The sequence below is a fragment of the Pelmatolapia mariae genome, linkage group LG16_19 (assembly GCF_036321145.2).
Source record: "Pelmatolapia mariae isolate MD_Pm_ZW linkage group LG16_19, Pm_UMD_F_2, whole genome shotgun sequence".
NCBI lineage: Eukaryota > Metazoa > Chordata > Actinopteri > Cichliformes > Cichlidae > Pelmatolapia > Pelmatolapia mariae.
This window is the reverse complement of record NC_086241.1, coordinates 62,659,096-62,686,870: the sequence shown is the minus strand read 5'-3', so window position 1 is coordinate 62,686,870 and position 27,775 is coordinate 62,659,096. Positions and strand designations below refer to the sequence as shown.

The following is a 27,775-nucleotide window of genomic DNA, read 5'->3' as shown; positions in this document are numbered from 1 at the left end:
AACAGAAGTCGTGTTGTTATAGAACTGAAGAAGGCTGTAGCATTTAAATGATGCTCAGTTGGTACTAAGGGGCCCAAAAGTGTTCCCAGAAAATATCACACACCATTACACCACAAGCAGCCTCTCCCTCTGACTCAAGACAGCATGGATCCATTCTGACTCTTCTATCTCAGTGTTGCAGCAAAAATCTAGACTCATCAGACCAGGGAACATTTTTCCAATCTTGCATTGTCCAATTTTCGTGCACCTTTGCAAATTGCAGTATCAGTTTCCTATCCTTAGCTATCAGGAGTGTCAATAATGTGGTCTTCTGTTGCTGTAGCCCATGACCATCGTGGTTGAACATGTTGTGTATTTATCACAGATGCTCTTCTGAATAACTCTGCATTATTTAGGTGTAATTTGACTCACTGTCGCCTTCCTATTAGCTCGAAGAAGTCTGGTCACTATCCTCTGATCCCCAACTTCAACAAGGATAATTTCATATGTCAGTTGTTAATGGCCCATCAGTATGTGGGAGCCATGCTGAAAATCCATGCAGGCAGGGGTGGGACTTTTTGATGAGCACACCATGTGCCCAATCACAAGCAAAGACAGACTGGGCTCATACCATTATGTGAAAGAAGGAAGGGTGGAGAGATGTTCCAAGACAGCAAGTGTAGTGGTACAGATGGGAGCCCTATGTAAATGCAAGCCTGTTGGGGAAAACTGAAGAAATGAGTGAAAACATAAAATAAGCAGCATCTGGCTACATTGCAATAATACTGGAGACTGCAACACTGAGTGAAGAATTTATAAAATTAGGAGTTGGATAAAGTGATAAATGTTTTAATTTTCAGCAATGTTGTATTGCGGAGGACAAAAGGTTTCAAAACTGTGCAGCCCTTAAACCTCATGTGTGTTCTCCCTAGTGGTAGCAAATCCATAAAAATAAGGCTTTTATGAAAACACTGAATAAAAAAAAAAATGCTCCCTGAAAAAGACTAAAGTTACTTTTCAGTATTGGGGATATCACAAAAAATAAACTATGTACAAAGTGTCTTTGAATGGCACAGATGCAGAAATGTCTGCATGTAGCACAGAGCCTCAGGTTCAGTGTCTGAGTGTTTAAACGAGTCTCAAAGGCCTAAATGTGCACTTGAAGCCATTTATATTCTTGATTGGTTGATCGGCTGCTCACCACAAACAAGCATAAATCTTAGACTTTTAACTGTATTTTTATAAGTTTTACAGTTTGTCCTAATGATAAAAAATCTCCCTTATGGCCATTCATATGACACAAAGTAATTAAGCAATAACTAATTAACCTGTTGAACCCCAATGCCCCCTGTACCGGGGTCAACAGGGAGAACATCTGGTTTAACGGTATGTACCACCAGATCTGTTATATAAATACAGACATGTGTGGTATCCACAGAAATGTCAAAATCTCAACTAAAAGCCAATGAAACCATTTCAGCAACTACCAAACAGCTAAAATGAAGCAAATGATTAAAGAGCAGGTAAACAGATTGTGCAAAAAGTTGTAAATACAAAGTACGTATCCCTCTGTTCACCTGGCGGCACATACACTGACATTCTGCTAAATTATGCCAAATTACAAAACGCTTAGCTATGTCCCTGTCATGAGATTTTGCAGTGAAGTATTCCCAGCTGGCACTGCCACTATTGTTCTAACCGTGCAACTATCAAAACCTTGCAAAACTCAGTTTGCTAGTAAAAGACCTTAATCAAAGCTCACACTGATTGCAGCTGAAATTTGTCTCCTAGTTTTTGGAGGTTTTTTTTCCCCTCTCATCCTTGATTGAGATTGGATGCACTTTGTCATTGGACACTTTGCAGTTAATCAGCCTGCACTGAGCTGCACTGGTCAAAAGGATCTTGGGTCTTCTCTTTTTACAGACATCCACGGTTGCGTGAAGACATTCTGAATTTTGATGTGTGCGTCTGAGATTTGTACAGACAACCATAGAGAGAGGAAGCAATCGAACTCAGGCAAGCACCCAAGTCAGTCAAGTCTTGTTATCCATGGGAAAAAATCAATGTTTTCCCTTCTTAGTGGGCTTGCTGCTCTGCACAGCTTTCACACACAAACAGCAGAGTCTGAAGACGTGGGGCCATGCTGACTGACATTTAAGGAGTCAGCTTAGCAAAGCTGTGTTTAAGTATTAATTAGAAGGGATGCCGTTTACGTTGAATGGAAACAATTAGCTGTTTTTGAGCACAGAATGAGTTGGGTCATAATTTCATGGCATTATATAAAACACTCTTACCTGATTATATTGGAGCTACTCACTTGGGTTTTTGGTGTGCGGTAGTTTCCAATCTACAATTAAATTAAGACGTTAATGATATCACCATGTAACCATATGCAGCTATCAGCTTGATTGTTTTCTGCACTGAGGCAGATCAGGTACACCTGTGTTTCTCAATCTGTTTGATCATCAGAATCAATATTAAGTTGTTCTCTGTCTTTACCACTTAGCATCAATTTGAATAAACTGACACCGAGTATAAATTGGAGTTTTTGGACAGTCTTACGATTGTTTTTAAAACTTTGAACAAATCATTTTATTACTGTCCCTATAGCAGCACTCGTCTTAATAGGAGGGCCCATTTTGTTGTTTTAAGTGTAAATGTCATACTGATTTTATTCTTATGCCATGTACAAAACATTATACCACATATACCAAACACCATGCAACAAAGACAACTAGATAAGAACATACAATTCCAATGGGTTGATTAGTTTTCTGAGATAAAGCTTCCAGAAGAAAAAACAGCAATAGCAAAGCTGAGGTGTTTCCAGTAAACATAGATTTTTCTCTGCTCAGAAGTGGAGCTGGAGGGAAGAAGAAGGATTGATTTTCTGCTTTTTGTGTCTTTAGTCTCTTTTAGCAGTGCTTTTTATGCAGAGGTGAGCTCGAGAAATATACAGATCGTGTATGATGTTAAAACTACTTAAAAGTAAGGTGAAATACATTTTGCAACATGTCGTTTAAAGACATCAGGTCAAGACAAGCATAACTTACACAATATCAATATTTATTATGTTATGTTTATATCACGGTAATTTTATATCCTTATATGTAGAAATATATGTAGAAAGGTTTCTATTCTCTGCCATTAAATAAACAACTGCATACAATGACATGTTTGGTTTTCATGTAAGATGGGTTAGATAAATAAGCTTCATCTCCATATAGAAAACAATCTGCCACTGAATGATCTCAAGAAACATCCATCCATCCATCCAACATCCATCCATTCGCTTCCGCTTATCCTTTTCAGGGTTGCGGGGGGTGCTGGAGCCTATCCCAGCTGTCATAGGGCGAGAGGCGGAGTACACCCTGGTCAGGTCGCCAGTCTGTCGCAGGGCTAACACATAGAGACAGACAACCATTCACGCTCACATTCACTCACGCATTCACACCTATGGGCAATTTTGGATTAATCAGTATCTCAAGAAACACTTCAGAGTAGAATAAAATCCATGGGTGTGACAATATAGGACTATACAATCCTTTTTAGCTTTTGAATAAAGCTTTTACTGTTCTTTCTTTACTAATCTTCCTTTTATCTTTCTGTATTCCCACACACTGCATCCAACCAGTAAGATATACTTTTAGCCCACAGACTATAGGTATACAATTCTTACTCAAATCCCATGCATACCACATTTAAGCTTTTATGTAAGGTACAACGTGACCTTTAACATTGTCCCCGATTACTTAAACTGACAAGGCTTCACCCTGAAAAATATATATTCTTAGATCCCCTTATGTTTCATACCGTATCTGTGGTTTACATTGTATCACTCTATATGAGAGTTTGATAAACTATGAATGCAAAAGGAAAGTCATGTTATTTAACATTATTTACAACCATGTATATCAAAGACTTTTTTGTACACCTAAACATAAGAAACAACAGTGGAAACAAAATTAATGATGTTCTGTTTTGCTGCTCGAGTTTCAAAGTCCTGCACAAACATGCATAAAATGAACAAGAACACTAAGAAATGCCTGGAAAGCTTGACTGGTGATGATAGGAAAACCTCCAAACATGGAGTGCTAAGTAGGATGTAGGCTACTGTATGTCAGGGATGGGCAACTCCAGGCCTCGAGGGCCAGTGTCCTGCAGGTTTTAGATATTACCCTGCATCAACACACCTGAATCAAATGATTAGTTCGTTACCAGGCCTCTGGAGAACTTCAGGACATGTTGAGGAGGTCATTTAGCCATTTAAATCAGCTGTGCAGGACACTGACCCTCGAGGCCTGGAGTTGCCCACCCCTGCCTGTATGTTGAGGTAGGTGTTTACCTGATGAGACACAGGTGGGGCACAAAAGGGCAGGGAACCAAGGCAGGAAGTAGGACTAACACAAGGGTAAACAGGAAATGAAAACCAAATCATGTGTACTCTTCAAGTGCAGTTTTTTTTAACATAAAAAAAAACTGAAGTAAGATAAGATAAGATAAGATGACCTTTATTAGTCCCACACGTGGGAAATTTGTTTTGTCACAGCAGGAAGTGGACAGTGCAAAAGTTATGAAGGACAATTAGAATAAAATAAAATAAGAATAAATACAGTACACAACTGTACAGAATAGAATAAAAATAGAATACTATATACAGTAGAATAAAATAGAATAAAATATACAATAGGATAAAAATAGAATACAAATGCTATATACAACAGAGTGAAAAATACAACGGTGCCAGAAAGATTATTGCACATTTGTGGATGTGTGTGTATGATCAGTTAAAGTCTTTGTTGTGGAGTCTGACAGCAGTGGGGAGGAAAGACCTGCGAAATCTCTCCGTCCCACACCGTGGGTGCCGCAGTCTCCCACTGAAGGAGCTGCTCAGTGCTGTCACAGTCTCATGCATGGGGTGGGAGATGTTGTCCAGCAGGGATGACAGCTTAGCCACCATTCTCCTGTCACTCACAACCTCCACTGGGTCCAGAGGGCATCCTAGAACAGAGCTGGCCCTTCGGATCAGCCTGTTCAGTCTCTTCCTGTCCCCAGCAGAGATGCTGCCACCCCAGCAGACCACACCATAAAAGATGGCTGAGGCCACCACAGAGTCATAGAAGGTCTTCAGGAGTGGGCCCTCCACTCCAAACGACCTGAGTCTCCGCAGCAGGTACAGCCTGCTCTGCCCTTTCCTGTAGAGGGCGTCTGAGTTATGAGTCCAGTCCAGTTTGTTGTTCAGATGAACACCAAGGTACCTGTAGCTGTCCACAGTCTCAATGTCCATACCTTGGATGTTCAGTGGTTGCAGTGGAGGATGTTTGTGCCTGCGGAAGTCTACCACCAGCTCCTTGGTTTTACTGGCATTGATCTGGAGGTAGTTCAGCTGGCACCAGTCCACAAAGTCCTGAGTCAGTCCTCTGTACTCCTTGTCGTCCCCATCAGTGATGAGGCCGACTATAGCAGAGTCATCAGAGAACTTCTGCAGGAAGCACTGGGTGGAGTTGTGGGAGAAGTCTGCAGTGTAGATGGTGAAGAGGAACGGAGCCAGAACCGTTCCCTGTGGGGCCCCCCGTACTGCAGACGACCCTGTCCGACACACAGCCCTGAGTCCTCACATACTGTGGTCGGTCGGTGAGGTAGTCCAAAATCCAGGTAGTGAGGTGATGGTCCACTCCAGAGTTCTCCAGCTTGTCCTTCAGAACCGAGGGAAGAATAGTGTTGAAGGCACTGGAGAAATCAAAGAACATGATTCTCACAGTGCTCCCAGCGGTCTCCAGGTGAGCGAGGGAGCGATGTAGGAGGTGAATGACGGCATCATCCGCTCCAATGCCAGGCTGGTAGGCAAACTGAAGTGGGTCCAGTGATGAGCTCACAAGGCGCCGAAGCTGAGCCAGGACCAGCCGCTCCAGGGTCTTCATCAGGTGGGATGTCAGAGCCACCGGCCTGTAGCTGTTGAGGTCCTTGGGGCGTGAAGTCTTTGGCACTGGTACAACACAGGAGGTTTTCCAGAGCTGTGGGACTCTTCCCAGCCTCAGGCTCAGGTTGAAGAGGTGCTCCATCACACCACACAGTTGGTCCGCGCAGGACCTGACGACCCTCGAGCTGATGCCATCTGGACCCGCTGCCTTCTTGCCATTAATCCTCCTCAGTTCCCTCCTAACCTGGGTGGTTGAGAGAGACAGTCTGGAGCCTTGTGTTGATTGTGTATTGGATGCTGTTGTTGGGGGTGGGGAGGAGTGAGCAGGGTGAATAGAGGAGGTGTGAAGTGTCTGAGGTGTCAGAGGTGGAACAGCAGCAGTGGGGGTGGTTGAGTCTGCAGCCGATGTTGGAGACTGCCTCATGGCTGAATCAAATCTGTTGAAGAAATGATTCAGTTCATTTGCCCACCTCACATCCCTCCCAGGCAGAGAGTTCTGATGTTTGTGGCCCGAGATGGTTCTGAGGCCTCTCCAGACTTCACCAACGTTATTTTGCTGAAGCTGGTTCTCCATCTTCTGCCTGTAGCTATCCTTCCCATTCCTTATCAGTCCCCTCAACTCTCTCTGCACCCTTTTCAACTCCTTTTTGTCTTTGGATTTGAAGGCCCTCCTCTTCTGCTTGAGGACAGCTTTAATTTTCCGGGGTAATCCAAGGTTTGTTGTTGGAGAAACACCGTACAGTCCTGGTAGGTATGGTGTTATCCACACAGAAATTAATATAGTCCGTAATGCATGTAGTAAGGCTGTCGATGTCCTCTCCGTGGTCGTCACAGATCACCTCCCACACAGTCGACTCAAAACAGTCCTTAAGAGCCTCCTCGCTCTCCTCCGACCATCTCTGCACTGTGCGGGTGGCTGGTGGCTCCCTGCGCACTAAGGGCTCATACACAGGGACAAGGTGCACCAGGTTGTGATCAGATCTGCCCAGGGGAGGGAGAGGTGATGAACTGTATGCCTCTTCAGCATTGGCATACAGTAAGTCCAGTGTTTTATTGTCTCTGGTTGGGCAGGTCACATACTGGGTGAAGGTGGGCAGTGTGGAGTCCAGTGAGGCATGATTAAAGTCCCCTGATATTATGAGGAGGGCTCTCGGAGATTGTGTTTGCAGTCTGCTGACCACTGAGTGGAGAGTGTCACAGGCTGCATCCGCGTTGGCCGAGGGGGGGGGACATACGCTGTTATCGCGATAACATGCGAGAATTCCCGGGGCAGGTAGTACGGACGCATGCTAACGGCTAACAGCTCAATGTCTCTGCTGCAGAGTTGTTCTTTTACAGTGATGTGCCCAGGGTTACACCATCTGTCATTCACAAACACTGCCAGTCCCCCTCCTTTCCTCTTACCGCTGTCTCTTGTCCTGTCCGCTCGAAGCAGCTGGAATCCCGGTAGTGTCACGCTCGTGTCCGGAGTTAGCGGTGTTAGCCACGACTCCGTTAGCATCATGATGCTACATTGCCGGTACTCCCTCTGTGACCAGGTTAGCGACGTGAGCTCATCCAATTTATTGTGCAAAGAACGTACATTTCCAATAATTACAGAAGGAAGAGATGGTCGATAATGTCTCCTTCTCGGGCGACGGCGCTCCTTCCCAGCACGACACCCCCGTCTTTTCCTCCTCAGCTCGCTGGGAATGTCGGGTCTGTCCGCCGGCAGTACTGCTGTGGGACGCAGCGCTAACAGCTGATCCTTACTGTAAACAAAGGATCCCTGCTCTGGGTCCCCACACACGGGTGAAAAAAGTAGAAAAAAACTAAGAAAAACGACCAGAACTAGCACAAAACGGTAGAACATGGTTGCAGAGTCTAATTACTAATACGTTAGTTATAGAAAAATTACGAGAAGAAAAGATAAGAAAGAAAGAAACTCGGAATGAGCAGAGCTGCTGTAACAGGCTGCCGCACACGGGGGGCGCCGGTAAATAACATTGTGTGGGATATCAAATAACTGACTCTGTTTTCTCAACTTTAGCAGCGCAAGGTAATGTTAGCGTCACCAGCTAAGTCAACAGAGTGGTGCTATGAGACAGTTGCAGTACTTAAGATAGCATTTCTAACAGTATAATTCAATTCTTTTCAATTTTATGTATATGCTGCCAAATCACAATAGCTGCCTCCAGGGGTTTTATACTGTAAGGTAAAGACCCCACAATAATAATCAGTATAATGAGGGGATTACTTGTGAAAAAAACAAAAACAAGCAGGTGTGGTTGGGGATGGAACCAGAGTGATCCTATATACTCGTAATCCTGTAACAGTATTTATTAGTGCTGTTAATGTAATGTTTAGCTTAAACATATAACACTAGCATTAAGAATACTGTATTATACTTTTGATGAAATTAGCATGTCCAATATTCTTTCTCCTGTTTCCCTTTACAGACACTTGCTTCTTTTAAACACATCTTGAAATCTCCAGACAGCGAAGGAAGTGACCCTTTTCATTTACTTAGAATAACAGCAGACTTTCACAGTTTGGTTAACACGTTTGCCTAATAGACACAAGATCCCTAGTTCAAGATCAGGAGGAGTCACCCTGGGAAGGGTTTGTCAGGAAGGGCATGGGGTGTAAAAAACCCTTCTGTGTCAAAAGTGTATGCCAGCCACACTGCAAGCTATTGCTAGCTACACAGTATAATTTTGAAAAACAATGTTTGATTAAGCACTACCTTCAAGTAAGCCAGAATATTTCTACACACAAAATATAACAACTCTTTATGTATTCATAGAGTGGAGTGATTGATTTAAGTTGGCATTTTATGTCTGAATAATAGGAATGCCTTTTTGTGATTTTATGCATACTGATTCACTGAGTTTTATGACCTTGGTTTGTACCTACTAATATAAGCTGTGCCAAGAGAATCTGCCTCATGCAAACATCACAAGATTCACACAAGCTACACATGAAAATGTGTAGCTTATATTTTTTTGTGCTTTTATTCATATATACAAGAACAAGTGGTTCAAGCTTTGACTAGTATCCTTGAAAAAGATTATTCGCTAGGCACCTGACAAATGCTAGTCTTAAAGCATCTCCTTTCCATTTCTGCTGTCACCAGTTAAATTCCATTAACATAAGTAATTGAGCTCATTTTTCCCCTGTGAAAACCCATTTGACTTCTAATCATAATCTGATTCCTCATTTTAGGCAGTAGGAGATTAGTGTCTTCTCTTTGTTTCACTAGCACTGCTGGACTTGTTCACCTGAGTGTATGAACATCTTCTTTCTGCATACGGCCATTATCAGAGCTATAACAAAAGAACATGACAGGCCTGTTTCTTCTATCTTTAAATCATCACCAATATATTATGTTTACACAACCACTTCAGACTAATATACTTGGTGAAGTCTTCTGATGGTGTACCGTGCTCCAAGTTATGTAAAGCATTAAGACTGAAATGATAATGCAATTTCAAAAGCAGTGGGGTTGTATTTCTTCATTTAAGGTATAATGTGTTTCTTGGTCCTTCAAGAAATAAATATTGCCTCAATACAGCTCATATAGCAGATTTTCCCCAACAAACACTTTCTGCTAGTGAATAAACATAATGAAACAGTTGCAGCCCAATCTAAAAGGTCATTCTAACCATTCATAAATGCCAACGGCATTAAGCACGTTAAAGGGTATCAGAGCAGCCGCTGGGGGAGAGTGAGCGAAAGAAGGGGAGCTTTGACATAGCTGAACATCAGCCTTGTCTGAAGCCAAACTACCACAGTTATCAATTCAGGCCTGGGTACAAAGATGCAGTGTGTTTCTGTGACCATGTCTGGGCAGAGCTGGCCCTCTGTAGTGTTTATTAGTCAGTAACGGCTCTCTTTGCAATCTTGTCAGAGCCCAGAGGCAGGATGAAGCAGCAGAGGCCAGCTAAGGCTGTCAGTGCCACCGAAATCAAAGTACCTCCACAGTTTTACCACAGCACAATCTCCTGCCATGACACTGTCACCAATGTTGCTGTCTGAGTTTGCACGCCAATCTGAGCAAGATCTGGTCTTTTAGTTGGAAAACACGAGGAAACATTTCTCTACTACTGGAAATATGATTCAGGTACTACTGGACAGTAAGCACTTTTTTTTTTAGTAAACCTACCTCTATCATCAAATCCATAAGTATTTAGATGGTAACAGAGTTTTTGTGTTACCGTTAATCTAATTAAAGGAGTCCATCATTATAGACCTTGAAAACCACTGAAGACAGTCAAGAAAAGCAAGGTCAGAGTAGAATTTTTGAAAAAAACAACGTCTTAAAGAGCCTGTACAGTTCTCGAAAACAAAATGGATGGACGAAACCAAGATGAATGATTAGAAAAGTTTGGAGAAGGGAAGGGGAAACATATGCCATAACGTTTCAATCATGGTGGAGGCAGTTTTGTGGCATGGGCACATTTGACTGCTAGTCAAACTGGGTCACTAGTGTTTATTGATGATGTGAATTAGAAGAATTATGAATTGTACAGGGCTTTAGTATATGCTCAGACTCTGTCACGGCTGCAAAGCCGATGTGTTTATGATGCGGACATGGAAGAAACGAAGCTGAACTTTAACAAAAGGCAAGCCATTTATTTGGCCGAAAAAACATGAATACAAAATAAGGCAAAAGCAAACAGGGGCGAAAACTAAACTAAAACCTAAAGTGGCAAAACTAGAATGTGATAACTATGACTAAAGGACATGAACATGATTCTGGGCAGGAGCATGTGAGAAACTATGAGAAAAACATGAGCATGACCTGAACAGAATCATGAAGTATCTGAAACTAAACATAACATGGAGGGAGGAAAACAGACACACCAACACTGAACAGAAGAAGACCGAGGACTTACATACACAGATGGGTAATGAGGGAAGTACAAACACCTGGGGAAACACAGCTGACACAAATGAACAAGACGCCACACGGGAAGCAAAACTAAACACACCAAACATGGAAATACAAGACTTTCAAAATAAAACAGGAAGCAAGAAGAGACATAGACATAACAACACAAGCTTGACACAAGAGACAGAGAGAGGGAGTGAGAAAGGGAGAGGAACACAGAGGAGCGAGAGACACAAGGGGAACCTACATAGACAAGGAGGCATAGAAGAAACATAAACCAGACTAAAAATTCAACCAAGACAAAATAATAATAATAATAATAATAATAATAATAATAATAATAATAGAACTTAACATTGTCTCATAAGTAATTCTAAATACAAAACTCCTCAACTACCCCCTTAACTTAAGAATAACACATGAATTTTACATTATATTAACATAAGAAATCAACAGTACAAAATAACTCAAAATGCTGGGTCACCGATCCAGCCTGTGACAGATTCAGCCAAATTCTGCAAAACTTATTGGATGATGATTCACAGTACAAATAAATAATGCTTTAAAGCAAAACACAGCATACTCTTCAGTTGGTAAAAAAAAAAAAAACAGAAGACAGAGAGACCCACAAACAAGAAACAGAAAAGGACCAACAGAGCATCTCAAGGGAGCAATTGCAGCAATTGGTGATGTTTGTGGGTTCTAGTTTCAAGTAATCACTACAATGTTTCTATTTATTTTATTTCTGTATATTTCTTATTTTCCTATAAAAAAGTTTAATTTTTTAAACCTTTCAGGACTGTGTGAGTGCAGTTTCATCAAAATCAAATGATGAATGTGCCGTTTCCAAAACGACACATTCATCACAATGTTTTTGGAATATTTAAACAATGTATTTTTGTTTGTTTGTAGTTTTTTTTTATCTGTTAATTGTCCCCCACCCCCACCAAATAAAAGATTAGGGAAAATAAGGTTTCAATAATTTTGAGGTCCAAATCAAAGCACCAGAAGATTCGATAACTTTTATGTTTAATACAAAAGATACAACAGATCCCATAATCTATAATCGCAGATCAATCTTTAGGCCGAGTATAGTGAATATGGTGAATAGGGCAGAGAATACAGATTTTTCCTTCATGACCAGTGGTTGCCAGATGGTCTCTAAACCTATGTGGCTGAGACCTTAGGTGTACATGTGCACCTCTTCAGCCAAAGACAAATAACCCCAAATAACAATGACATCTTGGCCAGTTCTACCTCCACATAGCAAAAATGTATTATTGGGACAATATACCAAATGTTTATTTTGTTCTCTAGATACCGTAAGAAAACACGACAACACTGATTTGATAAGTGAAACTTTTTTAAATCCAAAATTCTTCCCACCAAGGGGATAACAAGCTCTATTTTTCCTTATTTTTGACAAAAAACAGCTATTGAAAATAACTGCAGTCCTACAATACTTTTTCTATGTGATTTCACATGTAAGAAAAAGAATCAATCAATAAATGTAATATATACACACACACACACACACACACACACACACGCGCACACACACACATATATATATATATATATATATATATATATATATATATATATATAAAACATCTATAAACTAGTCAGAAAAAGACTGAAAGGATTAGAGCAACATTGACCTGATAATGGTGACATGGAGATATTTTTAAATTATCTAGAGAAATTGAAAAAGATCCACTGGGGTGTTTGTTCATAATACATAAATATCAAAATTCACATTTTTAATAAAGAAGGAATGGGAAACTAGAGTTTTTGCTCACTTGCTCGCTGGCATTTCTCACACTTCACAAAGCTATTCCAGAAATGTCACAAAACAGATTTTATGAGTAAAGTCATTGTACAGCTGTGTCTTCTTCACGTGTTCTTTAGTTTCTTCTTTCTAAAGAAAACCTACATTTTAATGTCACATGTATTTGAAAATCTAAAAAAAAAAAAAAAGCTGCTGATTTGACTGGAGAGGAACCTTCAGTGATGAAGCATGAGGCTTCTTCATCCTCAATAGTGGATGAAAAACCGACAAGACAGACTGGGATTGGTGCTTGCCTAAGATCAGCGGGTGCCTTGTTTCTAAGAAGCAGTCGACACCACAGGACTGCCCCACATGCAGCGCAGTGCAGAAAAGAGCATGCAGGCGAAAAATTGTTCCTCCAAAATGAGCTGCATGATGGATGGATTAAGTGACACTTTTTTTGTTTTGCCAGTATGGAAAATCTCAGTTTGTGAGCTATTGTTGCAGAGGACTAGCAATTTACTCAAGCAGAAGAATGAAGCAGCAGTTTTGGGGATAATTTGTCTTTTAGTGAAACTGAATCACGCGAACAAAGTCAGGGTCAGCAGGACATTGTTCACTGATTATCTCTTGGTATGTTCATCAAGTTATTTCAGAGAGAACACTGTACAGTGCTTAAGGCTATTTTTTTTTAAAAAAGAATCTCGGCAAAAGGATCATGTTGAGTGTGGAGAGCTGTATAATGGACGCCTCTACCTATAAAATCCTCATATTAAGAAAAAATGTAAAAAGAAAGTCTTTCACAGAAGTCAGAGAGAAAATGAGCATTTTCTTGCTCGCTTCTCATATTTCCTCCATTAAGTCTCAGGTGTGTGTAACCACTGAATCATTGCACCCTCTGTTCAGACGGTCTAACAGAATGACCAGTCTGTGCTTTCGTATGAGTCAGAAGAATCTCATGCCTTCCTGTTGTTTCAGTACAGCTTTTAACACCCTCAGGCTCAGCAAGGAATACAAGCGGTCCATCATTTCAACCCAACATATTTTCCCAAATGATGGTTTCTCAGTGTGTTGGCTCAAAACTAAAGGTTAAAAAATGAAAACAAATCTAGAAGAATGAGGGTAAACAGAATTGAGCTTAACAGACTTTTATGGCCCGCTCTACATGTTTTTTTGCTTGAGGCCAGCAGCTCAAAGCTATATTAACCACTACTTCCAATGCATTGAGAAACCTGTTGTCAGATACTATACAACTAAAACTCTTTGACGTCCTACTTCAGAAAACAGCAAATAGGTTCGGTTAAAGTTGGAGCTAAAACTGGGAAAGTCTGACCCATTTCACACAGTCTCAGGTCCAGTCAGTGTGTAAATGAATATGTTTTAAGATAACATTTTCCTTCCTCTCCTTGTGAATAAAACAAGGTATAAAACTTTAATGTAGAGATGTAACCTTTTTTCAAAAAGGTCAGCACTTGCATTGGGATAATAAAAAGAAAATCTAACACGCTATAGTAGAGATTAATGAATGAACTCATTGGACCACTTTTTGCCATATCCATACTAAAGTGATATAACTAATATGTATGAAAGACTTTTGTATCTATGTTGATGTATCCATTAAGTGTTGCCTTCAATCGACTGTGTTGGACCATTATAACACTCATGACACTCATTGGGTGTCATGAGTGTTATAATGGTTTGAGCACAAAATTTAGAACATTCAAATGATTAATTTTGGACTTCTCAGACAAATCAAACACTTAATTTAATGGAACTGCCAGCTATGTAGGTAATGTTGGAATAATATGACCAGGGGTAAGTGCATGCACAGCATAGTTTTGAAGGGTAAGTGCATCTTTAAGATAGCATGTCAGTCTATCCATTCAAGATAAGGCTGACACAACTGTCTACACCAGAGAGACTAAAACACATTAAAAGACTAATGTAGGAATCTATTAGGTCAATTGGACTTTTGGGCAGAAAAGACTCCTTTGTAATTTTTAAACTGTCCATTATGAGTCTTACACTTCTACAAATACTGTTATAACCAGTTTCCTCCTAGTATGAAGTACACAATCTAAAGGAAAAGCTGATGCGTTACCAGTTGTTCATCTAGCAGCCATAAACATAACTGTTACAAGGTAGGTTTAATCCAATTTTTTAGTGTTATTCATCATTTATTGTTTTAATGAATGTGTCGTCAGTGCAGGATTAAAATGAAATTCCATGGTCACTTGTCATTCTACTCTACCTGAGCAGTGACCTTTAGGAAGAGCTATAAAACACTCTGCAAGAGAGACTGACGTGAACATTACACCCAGGAGTTCAGTCAGCATATACGGACTTCTTGTGGCCACAACATGTCAGTAGATTAAATACCAGTAAGACCTCAAGGCCACTCTTAAACTACTGCATTAAAACAGACTAATCACTGTTAAATAGTCATTGGGTAACTATTTGTTTAAATAATTATTTTACCTTCTCCATCAGTTCGTCTGTGTGTGTGAGACTAAGGGGTTCTTCCTGTCTTTTTGTATATCTATTCAGCACCCACTTCATACCAGGAACAAATTGAGGCTTTGCTGAGCCTGTTGACATCTAAAGGATAGCCTGCTGTGGGATTATACAGGCTCATCGCCTGAGGCTGTGTGGCTTTCCTCTGTGTTTGCTTCACCGGTAAAAGGTAGAGACATAATTCTAAGATATTGTTTGTTTCTTTTTTTCTTTTTATGGCACTGATCTTCTTTTGGTAGCAAAAACTTCAACGTCTCAATTACAATTCACAGCCACTACTTTAAACTGTGTATCCTGACTGATATGGCCCACAACCACAAGTTTATCAGGCTGGGACACAGTTGGCATTCACTATCACACATTCAGCTCCAGCAGTGAATTATGTTTTTGCTCTGATTTTATTTTTTACACTGTCAGTGAAACATGCTGTTTGTGTTGAAATTTGCAGAAGCACAAAATGATCACCCGAGGCCCAAGGCACTACATTCTTTAGCACTCACCTAATTTTCCTATTTTTGGCGGTTTCCTCTTCATCCCAGGATATGCTTGCCAGCGGCTTATTATAACTAATTACGGCACAATTACACCACTTCATGTAATCATGTGGAACACAAGCCATGCAGCGCAACACATCTTAGTTACAGTTAAAGGGAAGAATGCAAGCTAAATGACTCCATTCATTTTATAGAAACAATATCAGCTTAGACTTGGATAAACCAATGTTTGTTAGCACATCTATATATTATCATTGCTTAGAAACAGGACTAAATAAGAAAATAAGGGGCCATATAAGGGACTTTGTTGTAACACCCACTGCCTTGTCTCAACATGTCCTTAGGCAGCAGGACACTGGGTTATGGCAATATTGGGATGGGCTGTCTCCTAAGTTATCATTTATCTCACCCCAAAATTATCCTTTTCCTAACCCAGTCACTGAAAATGAAAGTAGAAAGCAGGAAAACCTAAAAGATTTAGTGAAAGAGAGAAAAGAAAGCATAAACAAGTGCAGGGCACAAAGGTCCAAAATGGGAAACAAACCAGGATCTGGTGGCTGATAAATCTGCAGATTTAGCAGGTCTGTGAAACAGACCTGCTACTTCTTGGTGGTTAAATGTTTCAGCCCCAAAAGATACCTTGTTTGTAACGCTGACACAAAGGGGGCATTTAATGAAATTGTATTATGTGAGGCAAGGTGGACATGAAAACTCAGAAGCTAGATAGCTAACAAATGTCTGTAAAATAAAAGAATAAAAATGTAGTAATGGCAAAGTAAAAATCTTACCCTAAACCTAATTCAGATGCTGCGGTGAGACCTTAACAGTGAGATGCATATAAGAAAAAAAAAAAAGAAAAGAAAAAAACAATGAATGGAAGCAGAGTTAAATAGAACAGCTGTGTGAACATTACATCTGAGAGCATGGGGCATGTAACATAGCCCCTTTATCTCAGAGGCTAATCTTCTGCATAGTAGCCTGCTTTTAGAACTGCGTTTAGAATGCATTATTTTTCACGTCAGTAAACACACTGAGTTTGAGGACTTTGAAGAACAGATTACATAATGGTTGACTGCTGGGGTGACTGAAAAAGACAACTCTGTACTAAGCACAAATGTAACCAGCCTGAAATAATTTTACTAAATGATTTGAATATGGATAATTTATTTGCAACCTCATCTATATTACACTCTATCAAGATAAGTCCTATCAAAGAAAATGGGGGGAAGTGTGTGTCAAACTCAATTTCCAGTGACAATCAATAAAATCAAACCACTGAGAAGTGTGCTGTTGTAACACAGAGAGATTTATAAGGTGAAAAATATTTTACTGTCTGAAGCTTCACAATTCCTCTCAACTGAATGCCTAATAAACAAGCAAAGGAAAGGTTGGTGTTCAAAAGCAGCGCAGAGGGAACACTGTGTGCATACTGTAGGCTCATGCTGACTATGAGATGTAAACTCACTGCTGTGAGACAAGGACGGTGCTTTGCAAAGAACCCATCAACAGAGCAATCATCGGGGAGGACCCGAAAGGAGCACGGCGAGATTAAAAGACCTGCTATCAATTTATCAAAGACGCCGCTGAGAGGGAACTTCAACTTTAAGGCAGAATTGGGACATTTTCCACCTAATGACTGCAATTTATAACAGAGCATGGACAACTCTGAAACTAAAATCTTGAGAGCCAATTATAATAAGCACTTAAAGTTGCATCCTTGTGAAGCTTACTTGTTGATGGCGTTACCGACTGCACAAAATATGCTAATAACTCCTGAGAATTCCACTCAAACGAACACAAATGTATACCGCAGAGCTCAAGAATATGGTGTGGCACATGTCAAATGGGATTTAAGGTGCAGTAGGAAAGGAATGAAAAGATATCAAGAAAACATGAAAAGAATAATGCTCCTTGTGTAACTTGGCTAACAACTTTGTTATAGAAAAACAAGCGGAGCAACAAATTTCTTGTCTTCTTCTTTCATTTACCACCTTGACAAACTCTGCAGCTGAGTAAAGATAGTTGCCTATGTGCAGTAGCATCTGACCTTTTTGGAGTCAGTCTGGGCGACTCTGGCTGTCTTACTGTGAATAATAAGTGGGCCTGCTCTCTCTTTGACCACAGACCTTCATCCAGACAGTGATTTTACACGTTTGCCAATGCCAATGACTCACTACTTCTGTCTTTTGTGTGTGTGAGTGTGTGTGTGTTTTTCACACTCACTATTTCTTTATTTTGCTCAGGGGCTTAGGAAGATAAGCTGTTCCAGCCCCTCTCTAAATTACAGCTCCTTCACTGTAGCGACATCCCCAGCAGAGCCTGAATGTTATCACTCCACAGCGGCACGAGGAGCTCTCCATTTTAGATCTCTGGAGCTAAACAGTTTTTGTTGCTAACCTTGGGGCCCACTGCACATGAGCAAGTAAGAGGAGCAATCCTGATGGAGCTGCTGTCATGCTCTTGGTGATAACTTCAGCAGTGTCTGTGTTTTCTTGCAGTGCAGCAGGAAAAAAGTCAATGAATTTGTAGGTGTAAATTTAACGAGCAGCATTCAAATAACACAAACACGGTTTTGTAAGCCTGTTTATACATTAATGATATATTAGTGAGTTCGCTAAATAATGTATTACTCACTCACAGGCTATGCTAACATTAATATTTACCGATAGACGGAGCAGCTGAGCCAACAGCTCATGTGAGGTGGCACTAAGATCAGCTTTTATCTTGACCTTGTTCATCTAAACTACAGCTATGCTAAATTAAGTTGACCCTGGTGTAGGGGTATTTTTTTTATAGAAAACAAGTTGGGAAAAGGAGGGACATTTGTGACAATGCCACCAGCACAACCACAACTCTTACCATCAAGAAGCGAAATGTGTCTTGTATCAGGGATAATCACTTCTAATCGCCATGTTGGCAGACATGTTTACCACCTTTCCCCTCTGAGGCTGTGATCCACAGAGTCTGTGAGCTGTAATTTACTGTAACAGGCAAGGGTACATTACACTTCGAGTGTTGTTGATAGAAATCCATCTTACAGTCAGCTCTAGAGTGTGACTTGAAGGCACAGAGAGTAACAATATAAAGTCTTTAGAGCAACACTCGGCTTTCTTTTCCATTTTCCTTTCAGTTTTACGAACATCAAATATTCAGACATACTGTATTTGTAAAGAAAACAAAATAGCACATATCCCATAAAGCATATTTTTATCCTGTATGAGACACTGGAACCCACATGACTGCCTTTTACTTTCAGTCTATCAGCTCTACTGAACGCTGTGTGAGCAGCAAAAGGCTTAACTCAGAGGCTTTTAAAATGTAAAAGTTAGTTGAAATCCTGTAGCTTGAGTGGGCTGGAACTGCTGACTGTGATGAATGAACCCACCATTAAATGATGGGCGCCACTGTATTCAAAAGTGCAGCAGCAACAACAACAGGGAATTCGTGTGGGAGGGGAGAAAAGGGTCACAGTGAAACTAAAATGCCAACTCTCAGTGTTTACAGTCCTACTGGGTCTGGAATCGAAACAAAGAGAAGAATGGGAAACATAAACGAGCAGGGAGGGAGTGGGGTTATAAGATGAATTTACCTTTTGTAATCTGATGCAGTGTAATTTTTCCTAATGTATTTAAAGTGCTTAGTCGTGATAGCAAGAGTTTTAGTCATATCCCAGACGCGCTGTCATCCATAACAGTTCTATAATCATGTCACCAGAAAATACCCCACTTCCCACTGAATTGCTCTCGAGTTTCGCATCCGCAGTCTCTGCTATCTGTGTCCCTACGATCATATTGGTTAGTCAGCAGTGACATCTTAATGTTCCGTCTTGTGTTTCACAAAGGAAGGGAGCCGTCGCCTGCGCAAGCTCCCTGAGGTTCTCTAAAAGCTCCACAATGGCTCTACCTTCCACAATATGTAGCTCACTTTGATATACTCTAGAGTCAAGAGCTTCCAGCTGTGACCAGCAAGAAGAAACCACATCAGAGTGGTGTTGTGGCCAACCCCCAATCCAGCGCAGTAAGGTGAACTAGCAGATGCATTAGAATGGCTCTTTGTGAAAAGTTAAGCTGCTACCTAAAGGTGATGAAAGGTGTATGGCAGCCATTTCATCTTCAGACAGCTCATATGTAGTCAGTCGCTGTTCTCCTGCTAATATCCACTAAAAACTTGTGCTAAAAATACTTCTCTCAATGGGAAATTAGCACTATGTAGATGTTTTACAGAATACTTTTTGGAAAGAGCTCTGTCATTGAAATAATGCATTAACGATCTGTCAGACAGTTCACAATGAAAAACCATGCCCACACTGCTTTATTTCATTTTTAGGATTTAACTTGCTTTTCCATATATTAAAAAAACCCTGAAACATTTCCCTAAAATTCAGTCACTAATCATTCCACCAATCTCAGGTCTTAATGTCCGACCCTATGCTCTAAGGATAAGAGACACTTGGAGACTTATCGTATTTTAAAATTCCTTTGGCACCACCACTCTACATGAGTGAGATTTAAAAAAAAAAAAAAAAAAACTCAACAAAAATGAAGCACGACAAATGCTTCTACCACGAGGAGGCCTTTTTACTGAATGTTAGTAACTCGGTAACCTCCATCCTTCTTCATTAAGTGGCTTTACATGTATATATGAGAACATACCAGATTCTAAGACCTCCAAAATTTCTGTGCTTTTACCCCCATAAAAACAAACAAAAAAACTGCGGCTTATTCACCAGCAGTATTTTTTCTATTGCTGCTTTTTTTTAAAGGTCACATTTGAAAATACCAGCATTTAGCATTAAGGTCGAGGAAAGATTGTGGCCTGGCAAGTAATATATGTTTAATTTATTAAATGTTGAGGTACTGTGATGGCTGCATGTACACCCACACAGTAATAATATCCACCATGTTTGTGCAGAGACTTATACATTGCATTCACATTTGTCTTTAAATATAAGAATTAATTTACAGGACAATAAATACCTGGTTTTGGCTTAGAATTAATTCACATACCCACATAACACTGCATTCTAAAATAAGTACGCACATTTTAGTTTACACTGTTATGTATGATTTAATCTTTGTTTTCTGAGTTACCTTAGTTGCAGCTGCTCCAGTCCCTCGATTGAGGACCCAAGAGGTGGAAAAGGGGCGGAGCGAGCCTTGATGGAAAGCTGCAAATTGGCTCATTCCATAACTAGGGACCATGGGGGGGAATTGGAGTTCATTATGTTAGATTTAGTTAGGTTTTGTGTGTTTTACCCTTTTTTGTGGGCTGATCAGCCACTATTTAAGTTTCCCCTTTATCTCGTTAAGTTAGGTCAGTTTGTTTGAGTTTGTTAACTTTGAGTAGAGGGCTGCTATTTTGACCTCTTTTATGGGCCCAAGATTTTGATTCTTTTTGCATGATTTAACCAATTATGTTTTTGGGGTAAATAAAAAAATCCTTTTTTTGGACTTTAACCTGTGCCTAAGTTTCCTTCGCTGCTCAGTCCATCACAGGTACTAAATCACTTGAGGAATAAAGTCACAGTGATTGCCTCAGTACATGAAGGACATAGTACATCCTGTTTTAGTACTTAAGCAGGAAGTAATGGTTTTGCTTTACAGAGAGTTTTCTTCTAGGCATTCAGGCCAGTTTAGATATAATGTAATGGTTTCAGAGAGAAGGACCCAAACACTGGACATTACAAGCAAGTAAATCCAAAATCATCCAGGAAAACAAGGAAACAGCACTAGGAAGTGAGCCGTAAAGCTTGATTCCTGCAATTTATAAGACAATCTGGTAGGTGGAAAGTGGAAACAGGGGAGTGTGTATACTGTTGTGATTGGCTGACTAAAGACAAGTGGAAAAGCAAAAAAAAAGGGAGAAGGATGGATGCACCATGGATAACAAAATAAAACAGTGATCAGACAGTATTGATAGGAATCCAAAAACACGACATAAAAAGCTTAATTGTCACAAGTGGAACGTTTTTTAGATATTCTTCTTATAATTAGCAAATCGAGGATAATCTGTAAATTAAAGAAGGCAAAGTGTGGTTAACAGGTTACTCAAGATAATTGAAACATCACATCTGAGTGACCATAAGTCATATTCATAACTACTGTACTGTATATTGCTGTCAACATTAAGGTGTCTGTTGGGTTTATCTAGGCACAAACCCCGCTGGAACAAAAGCCCAAACTGCACGACAAAACAAGACAAGACAGAGCTCTTTGTTTTTGTGGCTCACGAGGGAAGTCAGCCCAGGCCTTCACCTGTCCTTAGCCAACTTCAACTGATTCCTTCGCTAAAGCCCTTTTTATTGTCAGCAAGCAATCATTCATTAATATGCAATTACAAATACACGTGACAGTCTTAAGCAGGCATATCTGAGCAACATCAGTGTCTGTATTCTGTGGGTGCATGTATGTGTGTGTGTGTGTGTTTTCAGCCATTCCATACATAGACATACAACCTTTCAATGAACTTAAACTGTGTGTATGAGGTATGCAGAAAAGCAGAAGTAAGCGTCTTGCTAAACTATAAAAACAGGAACTTGCAATAGGTCATATCTCAAATGAACATTTAAAGGTGTGAAGTCTTGCACTTTAAAAGAAACAGAACATGGTGCTTTCCGAATGTATAACATAGCTCATCTCTGGACTAAGCTGCAATAAAGAAAGCACATTTTGTCAGCACAGACACAAATAAAGGAAATGTTAGAAGGTTGAAAATAAATCCTCTGACTGTCTAGCCTTTTCTTCATAATGATAGCCATATTAGGACACACAAAGGCAATGATTATATATCTATATATTTTAGCACAAATGACAATATAAAAAATATCAATTCCAACAGTGTCTTTACTTGGTCTTTTATTTAAATTGTGTGGTTCTGAAGGTGTGATGTAATGGACATAAAAGCAAAACTATATTCTACTGAGTTGGAAAAGGCCTCTGGGTTACTTTATTCAAGTTCTGCCGGTGGGAAGCTCCAGATGCCACACCTGAGACTTTGGAGGCAGTTGGTAAAACAACAGCAGACTTTTTTTTAATGTTGAGAGCTACCAATTTCAAATTGTTCTTCTCAAAACACTGATGTGTCATGTGTACCAAACTGAATTTAATAGTAGTTCGATAAAGGAAGCGATGGAAATAATGGTTGCAAGCAAAAGTGGGAAAGAAATCTGTTGGATTTTTTCTTATTAATGGGTGGATATTTGTAGTTTGTGTCAAAAAAATGAAAAGAATCAGTGATGAAGGCATAGGACTCTACAGATGAAAACCAGAATAACTTTTGCATATAACAATGGGCGTAATTTGTGGTGCCCATTATACAAAAACAAGAAATCACAGCTGAACAAGTGTAAAGAAACCTTAAAACCTTCAATGGATATCAGTTCTTCACACATATTCCATCTAATCTAGAGAAGTTAGATAACATTTAAAGACCATTGTGTTCTGAGGTGAGCAAGCAAGAAGACAAACATGCAAAGCCAGGAAAAAAATAAAGAAAGGAATTGCTGGAGCTATGTCTAGGGGCTCCACCCCAACAGCTGATGTCTCCAAACACTACATCAAGTGTCACCTTCACTCTGCACATATGCCACACTCCAGCAGCTGGGCTGTAGTCAACATGAATGCAAACAAAAGACCAACACAGTGACAACAGTAGTGATGATTAAATTCATTAGGGAAATGTCTCCCTGTAATGCATGGCAATTTGAGGTGAAGAAAGCACATGAAAATGCCCTGCAGCTGCACTCTCTTCCTGAGTGCTACTTTTCTGTATATTCATTATTTTAGCAGAGATCAAACGTATCTGACTGCCTTTACACTCCTCCCAGCTTCAAGCTTAGATTCTTTTCTTTATTTCCTCAGCATTCTGTGCATCCATACATCTTTCTGCTGGTGAAGGTGAGCGAAGAAGCCATGAGGGAGAGTTTTCTTCACATAGCAGACGAGATGCCACAGAGGGTTTAAGGCTAAATCCCAAGTTATTTTCCACTTAATTTTTGAACTGCTATTGCCCTCCATAAAAGCTATTCCACAGACCCTAACAGGAATTGATCCCCTCTCTATTATTTCCCTGTGCCTTGCTTAATAAATAGTTGTCATTCCTCCTACATCTCTCTCATAATTTCCTTCACAAAACAACAACTTTCTAACGTTCTCTGTGAGCCTTCTGTGCACGTTGAGCTTCTCCCCAAGGTAAAGCTGCCCTACTTCTGAGTGCGTCCTAAGCATCCATCTGCCATACTCGTAAATTGTGTTTCCCTGCGATTGCAGGTTATCTCATCTGTCAAAGCAGGCCTATCAATTTCACCAAGCAGTCTCTACAGAAGGCATTAGCCCTCCAGCGTCATTCTGGCATCAAGCATTGACAGACAATAAATGCTAGTGATATCAACATATCAGATGAGCACTGCTGACAGTTCTGTTGGGACTGTTAGCAATGAGCAGCTAAAGACATAAAAGCAATTCATGCTTTTGTTGTTTTCTGGCTACAAAGGCATGTATATCAGTTAAAGGAAGGTAAAAAAGCTTCAAATTGCTAAAATTAAAGCAATAATTGAATGCAAACAGCTATGCGCCTTGTGCTGCATGTTAGCTGATAGCCAAGCGTTAACAACACTGAAGGAATAATTTGAATTAAAGTTTTAAGATTAATGCCTTAAAAATCCTGGATCCTACAGTTTCCAAAAAGGAATTCTAACACCTTTAGCAGAAACATTCCCATGTGTTTCAAACGCCGGGCCCTCTTCTGTAACACAGTTGCTCAACACTACACACTCAGCACACCCAGTCTAAACCAAACAAAGAACTAGTGACATCACAATTCCTGTAATGACATCATTCTTCATGAGCCACATGAGAAAGTGTGTAACTGCTGAGGCTGAGTAGAGCCATTCACACACAGATGCATTCAGGGTTAGAGCATCATATGAGTGTTTTCTCTTCCTTAAAGTGGGCGGGGCTTGGTTTGCAGTAGATAATTTATTCCTGAATTAGAATCTACCAGTGTTTAAATCAGAATCTATTCCTCTTTGTTTATTGTTACTGTCAGTGCAAACTGATTTAACCATGATTCATCCACACACACAAAGAATGTGAATTTCTGTTTTGAGTGTCATTGTACAGTAACTTTGACAAGGCATAGAGAAGTTTGTTTATTTGTTGTTGTTTTGTTTTTTCATTGTCATTTAGTATAAAGTACCAAATGACAATGAAAACACTATGACAACATAAATGAGGGCACTTGTTCAATGACCTCAATAGAGAATAGCAAACATAGCATTGAGACAGACATTTCTCTTGAGAGCCAGTGAATGATGGTGAGCAAGTCCAGGGGTATATCAGCCAAACAGACTCAGACTTCAAGTGAATAATATGCACCTCCATAGGTTTTTGGTTTTTAAAGAGTTATGACTAAGATATCAAATGAAATAATAGCTTCTGCCTATTATTTAGGATTTATTTCAAGTATGCACAGGGATTGCTTTTGATTTTCTTTAAGAAAGGCTCTCTCTTCACCAGAGCAATCTTGATTTTTTTATTTATTTATTTTTTAAATTAAGCCAATGATTACATTGTGAGATAGTGATTTTCATAACCATCCATTTTCAGAATAATTTGATATCCAAACATCTAAGGCCTATGCCACCACCAATACTAATTAAACAATCATAATAGATAGCTTTTCCAAATACTATTATCTTTATCTAAACACAAGCACCTGGACAGTGCAATGACTGAAAAATAGTCATATTAGTCCTAGATAAGCTATTCCTGCTCCATTCAGATACATTGCACATTTGGACAATGAGATGGACTTTAATAAATTAGGCCTACGTGGCTCTGGGAATAAACAGGGTGTGGCGCACCTGTCAATGAGTCATTTTGCATCAGAATATTGGTTGTTTTTGTTGTTGTTTTCTGAGTAAAGGCTGTTGGGTCTCTACAGCAGATGATTTTATTTTGTTTTATTTTATTATTATTATTTTCTTTTTACAAAAACTTCCTCACTCTGTGTGATGGAAAAAAATTCTCCATGGTGGGGACAGTCTGGGTTGGGGCGCAGCCATCGATGTCGATAAAATATCAGTACAAATCCCTCTGTTGAAAGGAAACGCTCCCTCCGGGCGCAGTTTGACTGCGCTGTCCGTGGTGCTGAAAAGACTTCAGCGGCCGTGGAACAGGTTCCACCTCCGGACACGGAGTTCGTACTCCGTTCCCGCAACTGCCAAGTAATCCACAAGAGGGTGGTGATTACAGTGGGTGGTGGCGTTGGAGCCTCATGGCGGCCATCCCTTAACCACACACACACACTCCCGCATTTGCGCACCTGCCAAACTAATATTTTCATTGGCGATAACCAGCACATATCGGACATGCGATTAAAACCTTCTTTTATTCTCTCTCTCTTTCTAGCTCTCTCTCACCGTCTCTCTTTCACACACACACACACACACACACACACACACACACACACACACACACACACACACACACACACACACACACACACAGCAGCAGCAGCAGCAGCACCAGTCCATCCGTGCAACTTAAAGGGAGTTTAATAAACGTCTCAGCCTACTGTAATCACAGGGGGACGTTTTGGAAAGAGTAGGCTAATCTCTTCCTTCCCTCAATCCCCCCCCCCCCCCTCTCTCTCTCACACTCACTCTCTCTCTCACACACACACACACACACACACACACACACACATTTTCAGACCAGCAAAAGGGGCACGTTTATGCACACCAAGAATTAGCATGCATCGGATACAACTCCCCATCCTCTCAGCCTTATGTCCAAGCGCAGTGTTATTTTTCTACATAGGTATAATAAAGAAACGTAAAAATACATTAAAACACAGCATCCGTCGGCGTAAAGCTCCGACGTTTCTCCGCCGATCAAGTTACTTTCTGAGAATACCTGTAATTGCCCAGAAGTGTGAGCCGCTCTTCACTGAATTAACACAACGCCTGCCTTCATTCCGCAAATACAATCGAATGACGTATCACTTGGGTTTAAATCCATCATCGGTGTATTAGAATTACACTAAAATATGATCTGTAACCAATAGATGCAGCACATATACATAAAAGACAATGCAATAAAACTGTTAAGTGCATCTTCAATCCCCGTGTAGTGTAAGACAGGCAGAACTCTTGCACGAATCGGACATTTAAGGTTTCGACTTACCTTTAAGGGCAGGAAAGTATCCATTATGTGCCGCCGCGAGCTTTAAACAGTACACTCTTTTTTTCCTGCTTCGAGTCTAAAGCCGCTCCCTTCCCATTCATGCACTAATTCCAGAAGAGGAACTGCAAAAGCAACTGCCCGACCAGCCGCATATCGCTTCTTCTCTCGCTCCTGACAATTTTTTCCCCCCACCAGCAGATGCTCTGGAAAAACCTGCGCTTTTGCCGGGAGCCAAGCTGCGACACAGAGCTTCACAGCATTTTTTGTAGTTTTCCCCTTTAAGTAAAAATAACTAGCTCGCTGCTGTGTGGGCTCGTCTGCATATTTCCATGTGAGAGTGCAGCTACATGGCACAGGCGTTTGTCTATTTTTCCCCCGCGGTGCAGTAATTACTAGTGTCCACGTCCTTGGAATCGGTTGCTTCTCTTTTGCTCCTAAACACTTATCCAAGCAGAAAGAATGTCCCCTTTTAAAACGAAGTAAAGGCCGTAGGTCCAGAAGAAAACTTTCTTGATTGTTTTCAGTGATTCGGAAGTTATTAGTTAGTCCAAGAGTGAGCAGATGGCGAGACGCGAAATCTGCGCCAGAAAGACTGCAATGGAGCGGCGGATAACCCTAGATGGCACAAACACCATGAAGTATCACGGAGCCCAATGGACAGGCGGTGGGTGGGGGGGAGGGGGGCAGAGACAGGCAGGTCACCCAGACGTGCAGTGCATGTATGCAAACACCCACTGTAGCGAGTTTGTAGCGATAATTGCGCGTAAATAGCCACTTTGGCACGGTCCACAGCGAGCACCGTTCTGTCTGCAGAGGATTAACGATCACGGATTAGCGTGTGCTTAGGGCTCACTGCAACAAAGTAGCCTATCAGGGCTGTGGGCGAGCCTGGTTCTGTAGCATGTTGCAATCTGTATGAGTATGTGGGCATTTTTCCTGTGCATTACCCTACCTGCAGAAGCTCTTAAATGCTTGCAGGTTGCGTTCTCTTTTTGACCTTCAAAGACCAGCAGAACTCTTCAAACAATTAATAGATAT

General features: G+C 40.5%; 1 protein-coding gene across 4 annotated transcripts in view; it reads right to left on the bottom strand.

Annotated features, from left to right (window-relative positions):
• LOC134644456 (leucine-rich repeat and fibronectin type-III domain-containing protein 2) overlaps positions 1-27,523 on the bottom strand; it is a 136,483-nt gene extending 108,960 nt beyond the window's left edge. For all 4 annotated transcript variants that reach the window (XM_063497523.1, XM_063497526.1, XM_063497524.1 and 1 more), the window contains exon 1: positions 26,738-27,523. The gene's annotated coding sequence lies outside the window, so the exon portion shown is untranslated. The remainder of the gene's footprint in view (positions 1-26,737) is intronic.
• Between the last annotated feature and the right edge of the window lie 252 nt (positions 27,524-27,775).